At 45.2% G+C, this 20,534-nt stretch overlaps 1 protein-coding gene across 5 annotated transcripts in view; it reads left to right on the top strand.

Moving 5' to 3' along the window:
- The first annotated feature begins 5,613 nt into the window (after positions 1-5,613).
- The window catches only part of TCF20 (transcription factor 20), a 131,060-nt gene continuing 116,139 nt past the window's right edge, over positions 5,614-20,534 (top strand). Inside the window, exons 1-2 of one of the 5 annotated variants that reach the window (XM_063396073.1) lie at positions 5,614-6,116; positions 18,291-18,401. The gene's annotated coding sequence lies outside the window, so the exon portion shown is untranslated. Of the gene's footprint in view, positions 6,117-15,017; positions 15,475-18,290; positions 18,402-20,534 lie in introns of those variants that run through there. The other 4 variants (XM_063396072.1, XM_063396079.1, XM_063396078.1 and 1 more) reach the window with 4 other exon arrangements.

Here is a 20,534-nt window from a genome sequence, read left to right as displayed (position 1 = left end):
CCACCCATGACCATCCCTGCAAAAACCCGAATTGCTGAACTCATCCTTTTTAAGTCTTCTGTCCCCAAAACAGATTCTAGGGACCAAGGAGACCAAGGCTTTGGATCAACAGGAGAGCCCCAGGTGTAGTGGACTCAGGTTATAGATGACCAAAGACGTAATCTGGTTTGTACTGTTATGATGCCTCAAGCAAGGCCTTTGCAGATAAAGGTCAGTGGGATGACTGACACAGGGGCACACGTCACCATCATCTCTGCCAACACATGGCCTTCATCGTGGCCTACCACACCTGTGGGATCTGCCATTGCTGGCCTTGGAGGTACCACACAGAACTGTTTGAGCAGCAAACCTGTGTTGATCAAAAATCCTGAGGGTCAAACAGCTATGGTTTGACCATAAAATCACTGCTGCATCTCTTAACCTGTGGGGGAGGGATATTCTATCTGCATGGGGAGTCTGGAGGGTGATGGATTTCTAATAGAAGCCACTGTATGAAAGGGTGCAAGGTATTCCACATTATCTCTAAAATGGCTTACAACTCAACCTGTGTAGGTAACACAGTGGTCACTCAAAAAGGAGAAATTAGATGCTCTAATATCCCTAGTACAAGAACAACTAGTTCAAGAGCACACAGAACCATCTAGGAGCCCTTGGAACACCCTGGTATTTGTTATAAAAAAGAATTTGGGTAAATGAAGGTTGCTTCATGACCTGAGAAAAATCAATGCTGTAATGGAGAGCATGGGCACTTTGCAACCTGGTATGCCATCTCCTACCATGATACCTGCCATCTGGGACATTCTGATTGTGGACTTGAATGTTTTTTCACTATTCAATTACACCCAGACGAAACCCTAAAGTTTGCTTTTACAGTGTCTTCCATTAATAATGCAGCACTAGTGCAACATTATCAATGGAGAGTTCTTCTGCAAGACATGAGAAACAGCCCCACAATTTGTCAATGGTATGTTGCACAGTCACTCCCATCAGTGAGAGAACAATTTCCAAGGGCATACTGTCACCACTACATGGATGACATTTTGAGAGCAACCCAAATCAAAAAAGAACTCTCACAGATTTGCCCAAGCCTGTTGCAAGCCTTAAGAACATTTGGGTTGCACCAGAAAAGGTGCAGCAGCAACTACCCTGAAAATATTTAAGGCTTAAAATAATGAACCAGACAATACAGCCACAAACAATTCAATTTTCAACCAAAATTAAAACTCTAAAATGCAGAACTGTTCTCTGCTCTCTTGGTCCTGGATATCCTCGACGTCTAGGTTCAAAGCAAGGGTCAGAGAAGGCTCCCTCAAAGGTGTTTATTCCCCAAGATGTTCCGAAAGAGAAATAGAGTGCAGGCTCCGGTGCTTAACATTTTAACCAGGGGGCAGAGGGTGGGGCAGGTAGGTGATTGGCCCCAGGTTAACACGGGGCAGGGTTAGGAGAGGGGGACAAAGGGGGCAGCGGAGGGGAAAATCTGAGGTAAAAACCAAAGTAAACCAGACACCGGGGGGTAACAGGAACAAACCATAACTTATCAAACTTATCAAAAACCCAACACAAAGATTAGACTGAGCACTCTTAAAAGAAATTGACAATGCACAACTATTTAACTCATTAAAAACTTTGTGCCATACTATTCAAGTCAGAACTTGCCCTTATTACATCTTACACATCAGAAGTCATACAAATTTACCAGGTTTCATTACAGAGGGAAATGCTCGAGCAGACTGGCTAGCTGGACCTGCTTGGACAGCACCACAGCCGTACACACAAGCACAAGCAAAGGCATCACACCAGTTTTTCCACCAAGGTGTTCGAATTTTACAGTGACAATTCTACTTGTCAAACACAGAGGCTCATAATGTATCTAACACCTGTGGTGACTGCCAAGGCCACACTGCACCACTGCAGATAGGGGTAAGCCCTTGTGGACTACATGCTTAGCAAATCTGGCAAACTGATGTCACACACATCCCTGAATTCGGACATCTAAAATGTGTACATGTATCCACTGATACCTTTTCATCAGCAATATGGACAATTCACACAGGAGAAACAGGCCAGGATACCACTGCACATTCACAATCAGCCTTTGCTGCATTAGGTACCCCCCATACCATCAAAACAGACAATGGCCCTGCATACATTTCACAAAAAATGAGACATTTCTTACAGCTCTGGGGTGTGTCACACCACACTGGTATTCCCCACTCAGTAACAGGATAAGACATCATACAGCTTGTACATGGCACTTTCAAAGGTGTACTTGAAAAACAGAAAGGGGGAATGTGTGGTGAGACCCCACAGCACAGGGTAGCTAAAGCTATCTATACACTGAATCATTTGACAGCATTAGAAAAATCATAGAACCTAGTCATTTAAAACCACTTTTTATCATTACAATCATCCAGTGAGGCCCAGTCAATCAAAACCAAGGTAATGGTGAGAGACCTTATCACCAACAGGTGGGAAAGTCCATGGGATCTGGGCTGTGGGGACAGGGATACACTTGAGTTTCCATGGACACCAGAATGTACTGGGTACCTGCTAGGTGTGTCTGTCCTGCCCTGTGTTCTGCCTGGGACCACAAACAGCATCCCCCTGATAGCTCCTCAACAGACCTTGTGGAGCTGTGTGTGGAACAGTAATTGAAACAACTTGTGCACCTATCTCATGAAAATCTGGGACTCTTGAAGTGACATTTTAAAGATTTTATTTGTTTATAAAATTTTTTTCTGTTTACAAATTGTTTCTTCTGTTAGTCGTTTTTTCTCACAGTGCAAAAGGTTGAATGTTTTCTTGGTTTTACTGTTAAATTGTAATTTGTAACTATAAACAGTTTACCTATGGCATGTTAGGCTGAAGGATAGTGATCTCGCCTGACAGTTCCTGGATGTGAGTGTTGCAGTTTTGGTGGTACATGGGACACATTGTTGGCTGAGGGAGCTAGGTTTGCCAACTTGGGTGGAAAGCCTCATTTCAAACTAGGCCTATGCTGTCCCTTGTCATCCTGTCTGCAAAAGGGTCCTTGCAGGTAGGATAACAGAGAACACGTCACTTTTTTTAATAAAACAAAACGGAGGCATTGTTAGGGCTGCAGCTGGTCTGTAGCTGCCAGATAAATATGACCATATCAGACCCCCAAACTCAACCAGCCAAGAAGTAAAACAAGTCCCCGGGTAAGGCAAGGATAGGTTGGATTCAAACCTAAACAGGAGACCCCTAGCCAGCCCTGTTCAATCCAGAATGCAGACACATCACTGGGCAGGGAGCTGGGCAGTGCAGGGATCCCAACCAATCAGCTGTCCAAGCCTGGGAAATTTGAACCCCATATAAAAGAAGGTTCTGAACAACAAACCATGCTGTTTGTTGATGAAGCCTCAGTGAGTTGTGTGGCTGTCTCCAACCTATGACCCCACATAACAGTTGCTGTCTGACAAATACTATCCTAATGTCCTTTACTGGCTGACTGTAGGTGCTTGCTGTAAAACAGCAATTATTTACTTTCATTCACATGGTTTCTGTGGGGGTATCTAATGTACTGGATGAAGTGATGACCTGCAGAGATTTGGTACAAGTACATGCAGGAATAAAGAATTTCAGCAGATTTTCTATGTGAGGAAGAGCACTGACTGCTGTCTGTAGAGCAGTACTGATGTATTTCATATTTGAAGCTCTGGTGGTATCTGGTTCTATTTCTATTATGTTTGCATCTGTGGATGTACTTCCTGTAAAGAGCTGCAAAAGGGAGAGCCTGAAGTTTAGGAGGAGAGACACTGGGGGAAAAGCACCCTTTCAGAGCCAGTAGTTTAAGGGATTATTTTATGTGTGCATTTTAGCTTGGAGTATTATCATCAGCAGGAGCACGTGGTTGCAGGGGAGAATGCTACAGCAGGGACTAAAATAAAAAGCAGAAAAACAGATTGGCAGGAAGCTAATGAGCTTAGAGACTTTGCCAGTCTCTCTTAATTTTGGTAGCATTTGATGAACACCAAGTACATCTTAATTCCTTGGAAAGTTATTTTCCAAAATTGCTGGTTTTGCTGTCATGTCTTTATTGTAGTAAATTTGTATCTATTTTATGGAAGAGTGACCTTTGTATATAAAGAAAATCACCGGTGTTCCTCTCAGAGTGGATGTAACAGTATCTGCAGGACTGGCTGAATCTCACAGCCTTTTGTTGTGTTGTGAATGGCTGCTGGTCTTATTGCATCTGCTTTATAGAGCAAGTTTGATGATCTGTAGGTTCTTGTGTATGTGCTGGCTTGTGGAGTGCTGTGCTGGTTTGAAAGCAAAACCAGTGAGAGACTCCAAGTCAGAAATACTATTTAATAGGAGAGGGGAAAAAAAAAAAGTAAAATAAAATAAAAGCAATAGTACAAAAGACCACTGACAGAGTCAGAATACAACCTGACACCCTGTTAGTCAGAGTGGTGGTAGCAGTCCAGATGAAGCGGTCTTGTTGAAGCAGTGATCATGTAGAAAGCTCTGGTAGCTCTTACCCTCTGGGAATCCAGTGGGAAAGCGCCCTCCATGTTGTCCCAAATCTGAGATTACATCCAGGTGGGAATGCTTGGCTCCTCGCCCTGGGTGGAGCATCTCACAATGGAATGATGTAATTTTATGAGTCATGAAGTGAGTCCTTGATTGCCCATTAAACAGAGATAGCTCCCAGAGGGAGTTACCTGTGAGTCATGTGGAAAGGCATTGTCAGCCCACTAATAGAAGATAGTCTGGAAGGAGAGGGCAAGGGAAACACTGCCCCATCTGGTTCCAACAGCTCATGAAGATTATGAGAGAATACACACTTTGGGCAGATCTTACATTGTAACCCAGGACAGGTACCATTTTTCATGTCAGCTGTGGTGTCTAGGAAGCTGATGACCATGGAAGAGCAATCTTGGGGTTACAGGGAAGTTGCTCATTGAATTGGTTGTTGTGTTTGATGAGGGAATCGGAGGTTTTCTGAACTGTCTGCCTTTTCATAGGAATGTCAGCTGTGTTTCTTCTACAAGGCCTGGCTTGGTGGTGTTGGTTTTCAGTCTTGGATTGTGAAGAAAAATGGCATATTGGGGTTTTAAAGACCTGCACGAAGGTAATCTCTCTCTGTCCCCTTAGAGTTTGGCAAACAAAAGGAGATGACTAAGTGCTCTCTGAAGAAGAAAGCTGGATGCTTGCTGCATGATGGAGCAGACACAAGAATTTCAAATGGTTCAAAGCCAAAAATACTGAATGTATTAAAAAACCCCCCAAAAAACAAAACCAAAAACAAACCCAAAAAAACCCTACAAAAAACCTTTGGGAGCTGTTAAATACAAAGACCTCAGCTATTGGGAAGTGCCTATGACAGGATCATAGTCATGGGGGAGTCTTCTGGGGCAGCGTCATAATCTGTTTCTTGTAGCCGACTACTAAGGTTTGTCTGTTCAGCACTCTCAAAGGCAGGATGCTGATCTGATCCAGTACTGCTATTTCTCAGATCTCGAGAAAACGAGCGGTTGTCCTTTCTTTCATTGCGAGCCTCAACTAGAAAGCACATAATTACGTTTTTATTTACTTCCCTGACTGCCGCAGCAGGCCCGGGCCTGTGCATCAGGGCCTCAAGCGCACCGCTGGCAGCCTCAGGACGGAAACAAACCCTCTGCTCGAGGCTCCGCGTTACCACTCCCAGAGAGGGAGTCTGGCGCGGGGGGCAGGACAGCCCGCAGGGCAGCGCCCGCCCGGCCCCGCCGCCTCCCGTTTCAGGCAGGCAGGGCTCCGCTGCCAGAGCCCTCCGCGCCCGGCTCCGCCGCCGAGCCCGCCCCGCCGCCGGCTTCTCCGCCCCCGCCGCCGCCGCTCCACCAGCACCCAGTCGGGCCTGAGACCCGCGCCCGGTTGCGGGGCCTGCGCTGAGTGCCGGAGGAGGGCGGGCAGGGGAGTGCAGCAAGGAGGGGCAGCGGAGCCTGCCGCGTCACATGAGCTGACAGGACCCGCTCCTGTTCCCGTCCGCGCAACAAAGGCTCGAGAGCTCCTGTGCCCGCCAGGGGACTGGACTGGACTGGACTGGACTGGACTGGACTGGACTGGGCTGCGCTGCGCTGCCATGGGACCCTGAGGGTCGCCGGCCCGCACAGGTAAGCGGCGGCCAGGGGGTGTGTGTATTTGTGACCCCGGCTTGTGCGGTGTTTGCTGGAGGTGTTATTTGCTTTCCACACCCTCCCTTCCTCGAGTCCCTCCGCTGCCTTCCCTCGTGTGAAGGGAGGGCAGGGGCTCGGGCAGCTAGGCAGTCCCCGCCCGTGGGGATCTGTCCGTCTCGTTAGTCTTCAGTTGCTTCATGTTATGTCATTTTTTTACGGCAGTCAAACAGTTAAAAGCGTGGAGGGTTGTGCATTGCCAGCCCCTTCCTTCCCCTCCCCTTCCCCATTTCTTCTCCATCTCCCTCCCCCCTCCCCCCCCCGGACCTCCATGTCGTGACCTTTCTGGCTGTTAAGAATAATATTAAGGTGATCTTTATTTTTCTTAAAGCGCTGTCCTGTTTATGAGTGTCCTTTCCCAAACCAGATTACTGCTGCGGTGACAGGCAGCTCTCCGGCCCCCGGGACCTGCCCACTGGGACGGCGGCTGCAAGTTGTTGACAGCGGCGGGCGCGCACGTGTGCCACACGCTCCTCCAGCCGCCAAGGTTTAGGGCTGGAAACTCCCGCTGGGACCCCGGACAGCCACACCGCCGGGGGAGAAATACTCTAGCAAGGCTGGCGGCTTAAGCCTAATTGTTTGGGAAGCCTTCTACCCGGGTTGGGAGGCTTGAAGGGGTCTTGGCGGCACAGATGTCAGGCGAAGTTCGTGGGTGGGTGAAGGCGGTCCTGAGGACGTTTGCTGGGGATGCAGGAGGAACTTGCAGGGGGTTGGCACGGTGGCAAGGGTGATGGGAATGAGGAGCTGTGGACAGCCTCGGCAGGGTGCTTGATGTGTATGGTTCAGTGTGATTCTGCTGAAGGGAAACTGTGAAGGATGGTGTGAGGGTGTTTGGTTTGGTTTTGGTTGTTGTTTAAGTGGGGGGGGGTTTGGTTGTTGTAGTTTTTTGTTGTTGTTAATAAATTTTTCTTGTAAAATTTTATTTTTGCCATGTGACCCAGTATGCTGTGATACGAAAATAATCTCTCCTGAGCACGGTTGGCATCTTCCTTCATATGCCAAGTGGCCACTGGCTTGTGTTTTAATGGAGGTGCCCCTAAACCCTGGCTCCAACTGGGAGTGTCCCTAGGAAGGAGTCTTCCTCTGCTGGTTATCTTGGCTTGTGTGGATGGAGAAGAAAATGCAGTTCCCATGCATCCTTTCAAAGGATGATGCTTGCCGGCCTTTACAATTGTGTTAAATATCTTCAAGTCAAATTTAAACCTAAGTAGAACTACGAGGTGAGGAAAAACAAGCCACCTCCTGCCCTCTATGTGCCAGGTGCATGTGAGGGCAGGAATAGTTTTTGGCAAAGCCATTTGTATTTGGGTGGTATTCCAGGACTGTGGTTCAAGCAGTAGGAAACTGTTGGCATGCTAGGGAAGGTGCTGGGCAGTGAGGGAGGCAAGGGTGTGTAGCACCTTCCAGTACAGCTGAGGTGTTTCACAGCTCCTCTCACTGCAGGGTTTGGAAAGAAATGGGGCCCATGAGCAAAGAAGTTGGGCAGATACTGCTGGTAGCCTTGACTGTTCAAAAACTATGAATTAGCCCCCACCCCAGTATTTTTAAGGAATTAGTGTCCTTCAGGGTGAACCAAATTTGCAAGGTTATGCCTATCTTCATGCAGACTTGGACTTGGAGTTTATTTTTAATGGAAGCCAAGCCAAACATCTTACACAGTGTGACTTCAATTAAAGCAGCAAATGTTCCAAAACCGGGCAAAACTGTGAAAACAGAGAATAATAATTTTAATTGTGCATTTTTCTACAACTCCTTCTTTTCCCAAATTTTCTGTCCCAGCTCTCCTCACTTTGCAGGTGTTTCTTGGTCATGATGGAAAACAAGGTAACTTGTCAATAGCCAGCTCAAGTTGTGCTGCTGAGGGCTGTGTGTGACTGGTTTTTAATGTTACCAATTAGCTGTGTCACAGGGGTCTGATCTGAGACCTTGAGAATTTGTTTCATGTGGGTCATTAACTGCTGTGGAAGACAAAATGATTGTGGCTGACAACTTACGTCTTCATGGAATCGGAGAAGAGGCTGGCTTTAGAGTGGATGGGAGGTTTGAAGTGAAAGTTAGTTCATCTGTCCCTTTCCTTTAAAAGAATGCACAGCACATTTTTGAAACTGAGTCATCAAGTACAATTTATTTAAAGTATTTTAAGCTGTTATGAATTTGATGCACTTTAGTCACATGTTCACTGGAAATTGATACACAGTCTTGCTCAGATTTGCCCTGGCTGGGCTCAAAAAGGTGATGAGGGAGTTTCCTTGCTGCAGCCCTTTTAGATCTGAGCAGAACAGAAGTAGTTTAAAAGGGGTGGAATATTTTGATGTCCTGTGCTCTAGATAAACTGGGAAGGGAGTGCAAGGCTCTTGTCCACCAGCCAAGCATGAATGTGGTATCAGCCTCCCAGTGATAAACCAGAATTACCTTTTGACTCTCTCTGAACTGTGCTTCTTAACAGATGTAGCACAGGATCGGGCACATGGTGTGTTGAGGGCAAATTGCTTCCAAAGTCACTTTATCATGGAAGTCATAACAAGGATGCAGATACAGGAATGATTATTAGTTCTGATGACCTGACCAGGATTGTGTGATGACACTGAATAGTAGATAAAAGGTTTTATATCCCATAAACTTTGTTCTAGCTTCAGGGTAAACTGCAAGGGTTTTGAAAATGTCTAAATTTGATGACTCTCTGAGAACTCCAAATAGGTACAAGCATTAATTGCTTGAAACAAGTCCTTAAAAATAAGAACAGACACAGATGCCAGCTACAGGTAGGAAAGTGAAAGAAGAGCTAATTTCTTTTTTTGGTGTATTTTTCAAATCACATTTAATCCTGCATATATGATTCTATGGGTGACCCAGCAGCTCCAGCAGTTTATTCATTTATATAAAACGGCTTTGTAGTTCACCTTGAAAACCACTTCCTGCCATACGGTTATATTATTTCCCTATGACACGTTTTTTGCTAATTATCAAGACCATTTAAAATAAGTGTTTTTAATTTCACAGCCTTGTCTGCCTCTCCTGGTTGATCCTGCCCTGGAGTCAAGAGGCTGTGTCTGTTCATTCTCCATGGCAACGGGCTGTGATTTACTTATTTCAATTTAATTAAAAAGCAGATATCAAATTCTAGGCATTTTATATGTTTCTTATTTTAGAAAAATATCAGTGGATCAGTCTCCACAACAGATCTGCCAGTCTCAAAAGTAAAATTTTTGACCTGAGCCACTGATTTCTTTTTCAGTCCACCCCTTTGGAAGAGTTTAGGATAGGGGAGAGTACTGTAGCCTGTCCTCAGGTGAAGGAATTTGTATGCAGACTAGAAATGAGGGCTTAAGTCCTAATTTAGTTATTCAAGCTCTGTGATTGTACAAATACTAGTATGTGTTAGCCAGGGATAAGGAAACATGGGTCATGATAGGCAGTTGCTGGCTAAGGAGGGTATTAGGGTCAAGAAAGGACCTTGGGGGTGGATGGAGGAGCATGGTGAATTTACTAACCTACAGGTGTTAGGTTTGGTAGAAAATGGATGGAGTGAAAGCAGTGTAATTAACTGCCAAAATTAACACTCCTTTTTGCCTTCAATACCAACACACCAATTCTTAATAGGTTTATTTTCCCTTGAAGAGCCTGTTGAGATGACTCAGCCTTTGGAGTACCTGCATGCCAGTGGTGGTTGCTTCCTAGGAGAAGCTGTGCCTGCTGAGTTGTGTAACTAGACTCAGGTGCTATTTCTGAGCTCTGATAATGTGTGGAAGAAGACAAGTTTGCTGTGCATTTTTATTAAGCCTTAAGGAGCAGTTATCATCATCAGTGTGCCTGCACAAAACTGCACCTTTGGATTTTTTTTTTCCCTTTTAGTGTTCCTACTCAATGCTTTTTCACAGTCACGGCTGGCAACTATAAAAACAGACACTGGTTCTTGCTCCTAACCCTGCTGAAGTCCATGAGGCTATGTCAGAAAACACTGGACTCTCTCCTGGCTTGCTTATCTGTATCAATTAAAATTATGTACAAAGTTTCTAGCTGCAGATTCCTAGTGACTATGCACCAACTGGGAAGAAACCCTCTTTGAGTCCACGAGGTAAGCAGTTAAAGCAATGTTTACTTAGTAAAGCAATTATGTTTGGTCTGTGAGTGGTATATCTGAAATCTCATAATATTGTTCCTAATAATAACAGAATAAACCCAAGCACAGTGACTGTTTGTCACTGTGTTTAAGCAGATACATTCAAAGAATTTTTATCCAACTGGCAACATTCTTAATCCTTTATTACTGGTTTTACTAGAGTACAGTCATGATTGGTATTCTTTAAGAGTGCATCTGTTCCTCTTGCTCATCCAGCTTTGAAGTAGACCTTGCTGATATTAATTTCTCTATAGCCTGTAACCTCATCTATAAAATGAAGGGAATACTTCATACAGGCAGCTGTGAAGTTACATTTATTGTCTGTAAATTGCTTCTAGTAATTGAGCAGAGGAGGTGGAGAGAAATAAAGACAGTGGAGTTAATATAGGCTTGGTTTCTTTTAATAAAAGAAAAGCATAATTTTTGTTCATCTGATGATGTAGAAGCTAATGGGAAAAGAAGAATGCACCCTGAAACAAACTGTTAAGTTTGTAATGAAAACAAACATTTCTTTAACATAGCGATGAAGGCAGCCATCTTGTTGGATAATAACAAAGTCCAATTTAAAAATAAGGAAGATTATTACTGGAAATCCTGCAGTACCTCTTGTATTTCTGTCTAGTTTGGGTCTGCTGAGTTTTAGTGGTTTTTTTAATCTGCATTGCTGCCTTCATAAATGCTACTGGTATGGATGCTTTAATAATAGGTAAAACTACCTGGTTTAAGATTATTAGCAAACACCTCAATTGCAGGCTTTTCAGCTAGGCTGCTTATTTTGTGCTGGCCAATATCCTTGTTGGGTGAAAGTGCAGTTTCATGTGGGTTAGGATGGATTTTCTTGCTATGGCTGACCCAATCTAACCATTCACTCCTCCTAAAAGGGATGATCATTCCTTGCTCCTGGCTCTGTGGCCATACTCCTTGCCTTGTGGATACAGCTTGTTCAGATTTCAGAAAGCTGACTTGGCCAAAACCATAAAAAAGTGAATTGTCTTCTCCTGGGACAGAGAGCTGAACCTGTTCACCAGGTTCAGGCTCATATCAGAGCTACCTCTAAGGAGGGGTGAGATTTGTTTTGCCAGCAGTGAAAAGTAAGGAATGAAAGAAAGGTGAAAACAGGGCCTCTCTTTTTTGGCAGCAGTGAACTATTAGCCTGGTTCAGTTGTAACGTGAAGCCTCACCCTCAGCTTAGCACCTCTTCTGTCCCTCAGATATACTCTTGTGCTTCCAGATGCCTACCTCATTCCCAAGCAGTATTTTCAAAAGGGGGAAAAAAGGGAGAATTCTGAGTTTCACTGCCTCTACAATTGGAGACATACTGTAGTTCCTGAGAGCCTGTTGCTGCAAGCCTATGAATTATTATTATTAGGCTCATGTATTATAATTAACAGGCTCAAAAAATAGTAGCTGTAATCGTTCTTTAAGAGAGAGCAAAAGGAAACTGCCTGGTGAGATAGCTGTAGGCCAAGTTTGTAGATCTTCCCCAAACCTGGTGATAGTGGCTGTTTGAGACCCTGGTGCTGGTGGGACTAGGTGGTCTGGGGTAAATGACAAAGAGAGGAACCGTCTGGAGAATTTTCTGCATGCTGTGGTGAGCCAGGCCTGGAGTTGGGTACTACAGCACCAGGAGGAAGTCTTTCTTTCTTTGAACTGTGGCTTGCAGTTGTTCCAGGTGCTACTGCCTAACTAATTTTCAGACACTAGCAGAAATTGGGAAGACTTTGCGGGACACTGCTGTGGTATTGTAGAATGGTGCCATCTTCCTCCAGGGATGTGATAAAGCCCAGGCTGAGAGGGAAGCTCAGGCTCCATGGGAACTCGCCAAGGCAAACTTTGCTTCTGCTGACTGGCAGGGATGGTGTTTCTGCCTCGGCTTTGCCACTGATGTTTTGGTGTATCTGCATTAGCCCATGCTGGCTGTAGGGAGGACGTGTGTCCAATGAGACACATGCCCAAGCATCTGCTAAGCAGGGGCACAGTGCAGGTTGGAGTGTGCATTTGGGGATGAGATGGAGGCATCTGTTGACCTACAGCAATTGCCTTATGGCTAAAGGAGCAGAAACAGTGCTTGTCTGGTGAATTTTCTACAGCATGAAGGTGGAGATGGTATCAGTGAAGAGCAGTGTGCCAGTGGCAGCAGGATGCAGTGAGCCTGTGCATGTGTGGACTGACCCAGCATCTGTACTTGGCAGGAGGAACAGGTTGCAATTGGTGTGGTGCACAAATTAGAAATGTTTGTGCAGCCATTTTCAAATAAGGAAAGTCATAGGGAGGGATGTGGGAATTTGCTCCAGCTTTGAGAGTTAGAGATTTGTTTCATTCTGTATTGTAATTGGGTTGGGTTTTTGAAGCACTTAAACCTAAATTCTTCTCATTGGTAGCTGAAGACATGGCAAAAGAAAGGTTATTGTAGCGTTGTGTTGCATCGCATGGTAAGATTGTACACTGGGTGGCTCTTACAGTGGGTTTGTGTTCCAAGGATGGAGTGAAAAAAGGAAAGAATTAATGCATTGATATTAAATAATGATGCCACTGGATATAGTGAGTACAAAGTGTCTTTGTTTTCAAGGCTATGTTTGGGTTTTTTTAAAAACTGACACATTTATAAGTCAGCTGCAATATTTTTTTAAAAAAAGACACATTTGTAGGAGTGGTGGCAATATAGAAAATGCTGGAAGTAATCTCATTGAGAGGTATGGGTTTTTTCTATTCCTTTGCACATGCATGCAGCCTCTGGGGAAGATGTTAGTGAAGGAGCTTGGATAATCGGGGTCTTCTCTGGAGCTGCCATTGTTCTGACTGATGTAGTGGGTATGAGCTGGGGAATGTGTACAGGTGCATGGGCTGATGGGCTGTCTGGGGTTTCATCTCTGCAGTCTTCCTTTGTTTCACTCCTGGACAGAGATATGTATCCCACAGATTTGTCTTCCATCTACATCTTTTTCTTCTCGTGTCAATACTTGCTGATTTTTTATTTGTTTTGTTGTTGTTATTGTCATTTTTCTGGCAAATCTTCCACTGTGCTTGTAATGGGTGACTCTTCTTCTCATGATGATGGATGATCCTGTAAGCTGGTCTGTTCCTGGATCACTTTGCTGAATTTTCATGCAATCTGCCCTGTCTGGGGGCAGCTTATCTGCTCTTGTGATAATTGCTCTAGTAAAGGTCCGGTATTGCAGCTGACTCCAGCAATGCTCCAGCTGCCCTTTGGGGTGCAAAAGAATGCAGTAAAAAAAGACAGTCATTTTTTGAGGGGGGAGGTGGGAGTCCTGTTTGTCCTTAGGCCTGAAATGCTGAGAGCACATTAGAGTTCCCATGCAGGACTGTAATAATTAAATAGTACTAGAGGGAATAGAAGAGCATTTTAGATAGATTAACTAAGAGGGGCTATTACAGTGCCAGCAGAAGACATCCTAATCTGGAGGTTCCTAGCCAGCAAATATTTTAAAAAGCTGTTCCAGAGAGTAAGAGGGAAGCCTGAGAGGTCTGTGCTATAATTAATTGTCCAGATACCACTGGAGGAACAGTTTGAAGAAAGGAACTCATATGGGAGCCTGGTGTGCTGTAGAGGGGGAAATGGGAATTTCCTGACTTTGGTTTGCGAAGATCAAGTGTAGAAGAAATTTTAGACAAAATAGGTGCAAAGAAGGACTAAAATTGATAGGTAAATTCCATTTGATTTTCTTTTGCACTGCATGCTCCTGGCTAGCGTTACTTGAACATCAATTGAAACAGTACAGAGCATGCTTGGGAACTGGAAACATTAAGCAGAAAGAGAGCGAATCTGATTAGCTTTGCTTTTCGAGCATTAAGCAGGAAGGCTGAAATGTGATTGCAAACAGATAATAGCGGCAGGCTCCTGAGGCACCACCACAACCTGGCATATGGGGTGATGGATCTAACCATGCCACAGAACTGTTTCATGTAATAGAAGCTGCTTGTTTTTATGTTGCGGTTGCTGTTGTACTTTCTAATTATCCTATTAATCGCTGTCTGCCATTTTGAGCCTGGCCACGTGGGATGGCTCAGCCCCTGGAATGTGTGCCCTGTGGATCACGTCTGTACTGAATAGTAACAGGAGCTCTGGTAGCCAAAGGGTGAGAGGGAAGAGGTGCGAAGGCTCGAGGTCTAGCTATTTTCCCCCTTATTTTCAAGAATAAGGGAAATAACAGCTGCTGCTTTTGCCATGATGGAAAAGATAAGTCCTGATGTTGTGTGCATATCTCCTAATTTCCCTCTGAATGTATTGGGGCTTGTTGGGAGAAGGTTTCTAGTGACCTGAAAAAAGGGGCATCTATCAGTTCTACTTATAATTAATAAATAGAAATTGGCCTTGCTACACCAGCCACTTTTTTGGCACAGTAGCAGAGATCCCGGAGCCACTTCCAGTCTGTGGCCTCTCTTCCACACAAAGCAAATGCAGCAGAGAAAGCAGGCAGAGGCTCTGCTGCTGCAAGGTGGAATTGGAGCTGCCGATAGAGCATCCGGCATCCGTGCCTGCTGCTTGGAGTGTTTCTGTGTTGTGGTGATCCTTTCCCCAAAACTGCCTGCTGTCCCTTCTTTCCACCCAAAGCTTTCAATGATGGAAAGTCTAAAAAACAATTTCCAAAGCTGGTATGGATTAGGGGAATGTAGATAGAATAGGAAGAGCGGACTTCTCCTTAAAACGTCTGAACAAAGCACAGGAGCAAGAAACTCACATGCGTATGTGCGTGTATATATATATATATTTAAGGCTAGAAGGGGTGGGTCAGACTAGTGTTTCTGTGACCTTTTCTCAACTGAGACTTGCCTTTCCTGCGTGCTGCCTCTCCTTGCCAAAGTCAGGGGACTTTGCTGGTGGTTAGTTGTGGTGTGTTTTTTTTTTTTTCTTTTTTCTTACAGATTGTTTTCCCATAAGTTGCTAGGAAACTAACTACTGGGTACTTACGGGTACTTAAGCAAAACAAAAGAAGCGGCCAAAGTCGGGAGAGGAGTGTGGCACCTGGCTACACTTTTGTCTCTGGGAGTTTCTCTCGAGTGGGAGATACCGTGAGGTTGACGGGGCTGGGGGCAGCTGGGTTCTCGCTCTTGGCATCGGAAGGAGCAGGGTCAGGCTGTTGCTCACTGCGGGGAGAATTCACTGTAACCACCGGAGCCCAGTTCTAGGGACCTACCACCATCTGCTCGTGTGTCCAGGTATCCTGAGCTCGCCTTTTCCCGCCCTGCCGGGAGCTGGGCCGATGCTGTCCCGGCCCCGCTGCTTCTCGGGCGCTGCTCTGGGCCTTTGCTACGCTGTAGCCCCGCACTCCCTGCCCTGCCGGGACGTCCCGCAGTTCCAGCTACCACTGTGGAGCTTCTGGTACATCTCCTCCACCAGCCTGGGATTTCTGTTCATTCCTGCCGTTCCAGCTTGGTGCTCCTCGGAGTCCTGCAGGGCCACCGGGGTCAGAGTGCCCCAGGGTTCTGTGAAGCAAAGCCTCTCCTCCACCCCTTCCCGTCTCAGCTGTCACGAAGTTCCTAGTTTTGTTTTGTTGTTAATACCATAGTTATTGTTGTTTGTTTGCCTTGTTGCACATAAAGAACCCTTATTCTTATCCTCATATCTTTGCCTGAGAGCCCCTTAATTTCAAAATTATAACCATTCGGAGGGAGGCGGTTTGCAGTCTCCATTCCAAGGGAGGCTCCTGCCCTCCCTAGCAGACACCTGTCTTTCCAAACCAAGACAGACTTCTACTTCCTTCCTGCTGGCTCGCAGGCAGCCTCCCTACCCTTGTGGCAGCTCCTAGCTCTGGCTCTGAGCCCAAGCTAATAATCCTGACATATTTTACTGCCTTGTGCTCTGCTTTGTACCTTGCTGTAGGGGAGACGGTGTGTGAGGTTGTGGTTTGCATGACTTTAAACATTACACTGGCCCTGGGGAAACCCAAACCTTGTAATAAGCACCAGCTGAGCCTCTGGTAGAGCCTGGCTTTTCTTGGCAAGGCTCCTTGCTTCCCTACTTGCAGGTGACCAGCTAGCACAGATGTCATCCAAACACACCTTCCAGTTATCTCGGGCTGTCTGGATGATTGCCGGTAGTATGGGGTTGGGGTGGAAGTAGGAGGTGTTGATAGCCAGGAAAAGAAAAAATCATCAGGTACCAGAGAAGGGTAATGAAGATCTCCTCTCACCACTCTCTCCACGCATCAAAGCACTCTTAAAAAAAATAGAGCACTCATCTTTGACCCCCATTAATGACTGGGAGTTTTATAAGTCTGTTGATGCTCCCACAGAGTTTAATTATTTAGAGTATGAGGTGGAAGTTTGTACTTTCACTGCTGATGGTGCAGGGTTCAGGCCCTCCTGGCGGGCAGAGGTGTTGGTTACAAAGGCAGGTTGGCTGGGAATGCAGCTGCTAGCTCTGAGGAACCGAAGGGAGGGAGGCATGAGCTGCAGCTGTGTGTTCCTTGTCAAGGTTGGGCAAAGCAGCATATCCTTCTCATTGTGTGAGTTCCACGTGACCTGTCACGTAGAATTCAAGGTCTGTGTTCTTATCATCAGGGCTCTTAATGGTCTGGACCTGAGATACCTTAAGTAACTACCTGAAGCTGTTGAGTGGGCATACTTGTGGCAGATCCTGCTTGTTGCTGAGCCCCCCAGTCAGTGCTAGAGGCTTTTGGGGCTGGTGTGAGACTTTGGCAGCAATAGCTGATTTATCAGCCCGGGCCTACAGGCCTTTCCTGTTCTCTATAGTAGCAAGCCTTTGCCTGCCTCTTTTCTGTGATCAGCTGCTTCCTGTTCCCCCCAGATTCTGCTCTACACTCTAGCAACCAGTTTTCTTACCGTAAAATCCCGTCTTCAATCTGCTGCTTCCTTCGCTTTGCAGTACATCAGCTTGTTCTTGCCCTTCCTACTTTCCTCACCCAGCACTTCTCTGCTGGTAATCCTCCTGGAACTTGGGAACACAGAACAGATATAAGGAACAACCAAGGAACAGCAGAGTGTCTGAAGACCTTCGTGCAGCTTGTGTTCTTAAACAGGCAGCTGGTCACCTAGACCAAGAGTATTTTCCTGATGTCCTGCTGACCATTCAGCCAGGTTTCCACTTCTAGTGGGAAGGTACCAGACTCCAGGTTCGATTGAATGGGATTGGGTTGTTCTGATGTGTCAGCTGGCCAGCTGGAAGGGTCAGATGCTCACCTTCTGGCTGCTTCTGGAATGGGTAAACTCCTTTAGAATTGTGACACCTCTTATGTTTGTGGGTCCTTAGGGCTTGCAGTTCTTATCAGCGCTGAAATGAAACAGCAGTGATTGTTGGTTGCAAGACCACGTGGAGGCTTATTCAGAGCAGAAGTGATTAGTATTGGTGGATCTGGATTGCTGATAGCCAAAAAAATTTTTGGGCAGACTGGGAAGCCTTAGTTGATGTGGGAGATTCACATGACATTGCTAATACCGTACAATACCAGTATTGATATACTGAAAATGCCTATCATAGCAGACACCAAGCCACCAGTTCACCTGGCGCTGCTGCTGAAGGCTAAGCTCATTCTGTATGCTGGGGCTCACTGCTGTGCTTTGCTGCCATTTTTTACCCCCTGAGCTCAGGGACACTTGAACCTTCTCGCATCTGTTCTGCCGCTGTCTCCCTGTATATGCTTGATCACCTGTTTTCTGCTGTAGCAAGAGCCTGTGCAGGCTCTTGGTTGCATGCCAATGGGCTTTTCATGCTATCCCTATTTACCCTGGTTTGTCTCTTCCTACTCCTTTCCTTCTTCCTATTTAATTTCCTTTGGTATGGGACTAATATCCAGGTTGTGTTGAGACACTAGGTTGAGCTGAGAAAGAGGGTGGAAGGGAAGAAGGGGCTTATGCTGGTAGATATGAGTTTCTGTCATCAACTCAATCTGTTCATTATTGTGGATCTAGCTAAATCAGCTGGATCTGTTAGGCAAATGTGAAGTACTCTGTCCTGTATCCATATTCTACTCTGTTTTTCTGTTTTTCTTTCTTTTCCTCCTGAAATTTAATAGGATTCTACCCACTGAGGATTAAAACAACACCTGGGATTTTGGAATGGATCAGATGCATCAATCAAATGTTACCACATTGCACCCAAAGAGAGGAATGCCATCCAGCTGGGGGTAGGGTCCTTTTTTTTTTTAATTTGTCCCCATCAGTGTCTAGAGTTACTGGAAAGCTTTTTAAGTTTTTAAATGTGAGAACTTTTAATAGCAGGTACTAGTTTAAAAATTAAATGGTTCATTGTGTGAAAACTTGACTGCTTTGTTGTTGTTGTTGTTGTTGGTATGGAGCGAGGTTCTGCCTCTTCATATTCAAAATGTTATTAATAATGTTGAGGCTTTGCAGGCTTTGGTAAAAAAACCATTTCAGTAACTACTTCAGATATTTTGGGAGGGAAATTTCATGTTTTAAATGAAAAGTAAATCTATTCTGATTACTAAGAAAGATGAAAATAATTTAACTTTTTTTCAGAAATGTCAAAGTTCAGGTAATTTGTCCTAGTTCTTGAAATTAATACAAAACAGACTAATACCCCAGCATAAACTGTTCCTCTTGCAACAGGGGAGAGGAGGCGAATATATCAGTAGGAAGCTGCATCTCTCTGTGCACTGGTTGTGGTCACATGGCTACTGAGGCAGCAGGTACAGCATGAGACCTGGAATGAATTAAAAGCTTGGTGGGAATGTGAATCTGGAGCCTTGCACAGGTGTAAAGTACAGGTTGCAATCCAAGAAGCAAACTGAAGTGGATTTTTTGGCTCCCTTCCATGGCTTCCTGTTATCTTCTTGCTAGTATACCACTTGGCTGTTCAAGCAGAGAGCTGCAGAAACAGAACTTACCTGGCTCTCAGAAGTGGGATGGACTTTCCAAGTCAGGCATGAGAAGATCTGTGTGTTGCGATTTGTGTCCGGAAGTAATGCTCTTCCAGTGTTGTTCACTTGAAATCTGAAGCTTCTCATGTTTCACATCAGTTTCCTGTTCTTGTTAAAATTGCTTTTGCTTTAAAAATAAAGGGTCTTAAAGCTGAGGGGTTTGACAGAGTGTGCTGCAGAGTGATTCTTTTCTTCTCTGTAAGTTTCTTGAATGAATGATTTTGTGTGTTTCTCTGCAGAGCCTGCCTCTGTTAAGTCTGTTACAGCAACAGTGAGACTACTATGGCAATATTAATAATTTATATGTGTTCCTCATTTTGGACCTTTGTCAGTCATTTCAGCCTTGGCAGGCTGGAAGAGATGAGAATCATATACATAAGTTTTGCTGCTGTTTCCTCTGCATCTGTTTTCAAGGTAGGCAGAGGATTTGGGTCTTCAGAGCATGTCTATCTGGAACCTTTTAGCAGCGCTGAATTCACAGAAGTAATACCAGAAAATAGTGTAATAGTGTTTCATTTCAGTCATCTCTGCATAGGGTTGTACTGCTTTTGTTGGACAAGTGTGGCTCAGGTGTTTGTAAGCTTTTCTTGGCTGCAGGAGGTGAGTGGAAGGTGAATTTTTTATGGGTTCCTCCTGTGGGATAAGCCCAGCCAGGGTTTTGCTGCATGTCCATAATCAACCCCAAATGGATTTGTGCTGCTGAAGGTGAATATAACTTTCTTCAAAACTGGGCTTCTTGTCCTTGATTCTCTCCCTTATTCTCTTCTAAAAGGAAGGAGATGGGTCAGGTAGTTTGCATGTTTCCTGAGTATGTCTTGCTTGAAGGGAGAAGCAGAAGGCTGAGCCAAATGAACATGGGTTTTCAGAAACAAGGCTCATGAGGGGATGTCACCAGAGAACTCAACTGGTTTAAATAGAAAGTGTTGCTCAATTCTGTTCTGGAGTTTACTGTTGCAGGTTTGTGCTTGGCATTAGTAGTTACCTGAACACCTTCCAGCTTGGCTGGAGCCCAGGTACTTCTTCAAATCTTGTTGGGAGCATGGCAGCACGTTTCAGGGAGCTTTGGAGGGCTAGTGGTATAGAATGCATGAACTAGTTGAGATGTTTCAGCAAACCTTTGTTCTTGAAGGCATGTGCTGAACAGTTTGAGTCAGATTGGTCCGCTTAAGTGGTATTTAGCAAGCAGGTAAGTAGTTTTCAGGAAGCTTGAGAGATAGCTCCCATTTGTTACTCCTAGTCCAAGGTAGTTGATTCACCTCAGGTAGTGGGATTTGACCCAGTACAGGTTTTGTACTGCTGGGTCATGGATGGATGGATCGATGGATGGATGGAACTGCCAAGGAGAAGAATGTTTGGCAAGGAATCTGTAGCTAAAGCTTG

The sequence above is a fragment of the Prinia subflava genome, chromosome 4 (assembly GCF_021018805.1).
Source record: "Prinia subflava isolate CZ2003 ecotype Zambia chromosome 4, Cam_Psub_1.2, whole genome shotgun sequence".
Taxonomy (NCBI): domain Eukaryota; kingdom Metazoa; phylum Chordata; class Aves; order Passeriformes; family Cisticolidae; genus Prinia; species Prinia subflava.
This window is presented reverse-complemented; position numbering and strand designations above follow the sequence as displayed.